Genomic DNA, 1,233 nt, shown 5'->3' with positions numbered 1-1,233 from the left:
AACGAATGATCAGAACAGTAAACAATTTTATCAGACACCTATAGAAAGATATGTAATTCAACATTTCACCTATCAGAACAATGTCTTACCAAAACATATATAATGAAAAAATATGTCATCAAATTATTATAAATAGTGTCTGTAACCTTATTTCAGTTCATATTAAACATTCAGTACTTGGTTGATCCTCTTCCTACTCTAATAACCTCCACAAGGCGTGGGGGCACGCTACCTATGAGATTATTGATCTAATCCACCGTGATTTCATCCCATATTGTCACTAGATGGCGCTGCAACTCAGCTACAGTAGCATGTTTGGAGTTGTGGTTAGTACTTTTCTGACTTAGCTCTGCCTAATAGTTCTCAATGGGATTGCACTCTGGAGAGTTTGCTTGTCTACTGGTCGAGATAATCCTGTACAATAGGTGCACTGTGGGTATTGTCATCCTGAAATACAAAGTTATTACCAAACCTTGTCCTACAATATGGCAGAAATATCGCCTCCATGTGATGCCTGTAGGAGACGCCATTGACGCTTCCCTGGAGGATATGGACACCAGTTTTTCCACCATGATGAATAGTTGCCCAAACATATACTGCATCACCTCCTGTGTTTTTCCTCTGAGAAAGACAATCTTCCCTTATCTGTTCTCCTGGTAAACGACGAACACGAATCCTACTATCAGCTTAAACAAACCGGAAACAGTAATAATCTCAAAAGATGACATGTTGCCAGCGTTCTAACTGTAAGTTGGCATGCTGTCTTGCCCAAGTAACATGATGACGGCAGATAATTCTGTTTAATATGGGTTTGCAGATTGCCCTTCTTGCAAAATAACCTTGTTTGGTCTATCTTGACTCAATTATCTCTATCTTTAATCTATCTGCATATCTATCTATCGCTAGTTTTATTTTCCGGGCTTATATACTAAAAAAAGAAGGCACCTGGCAAACACTCGGACATTCGCGAGGTTCCTCGATAAGTCATGATCCTTCTGGAAACTCCAGCGCGCATGCTCCCAGTGTCGCGTGACTTCCGCTGTCGTTACAATATCTACATCAACTCGTAATTATCTCGCTCATCGTGAACCCCCGATAAGATATTGTTACGTCTCTGGTCGTTAGTTAATTTTCCGTAAAAATTCTTTCCGAAGAAACTTTACCGATACAAGTCCTTTCTTAAATAAAACTGGTTTATTCTTTCTGAATACAACTTTGCGATACACTTAATTT

The sequence above is a fragment of the Limulus polyphemus genome, unplaced genomic scaffold (genome assembly GCF_000517525.1).
Source record: "Limulus polyphemus unplaced genomic scaffold, Limulus_polyphemus-2.1.2 Scaffold499, whole genome shotgun sequence".
In the NCBI taxonomy this organism is placed as follows: Eukaryota; Metazoa; Arthropoda; class Merostomata; order Xiphosura; family Limulidae; genus Limulus; species Limulus polyphemus.
This window is presented reverse-complemented; position numbering follows the sequence as displayed.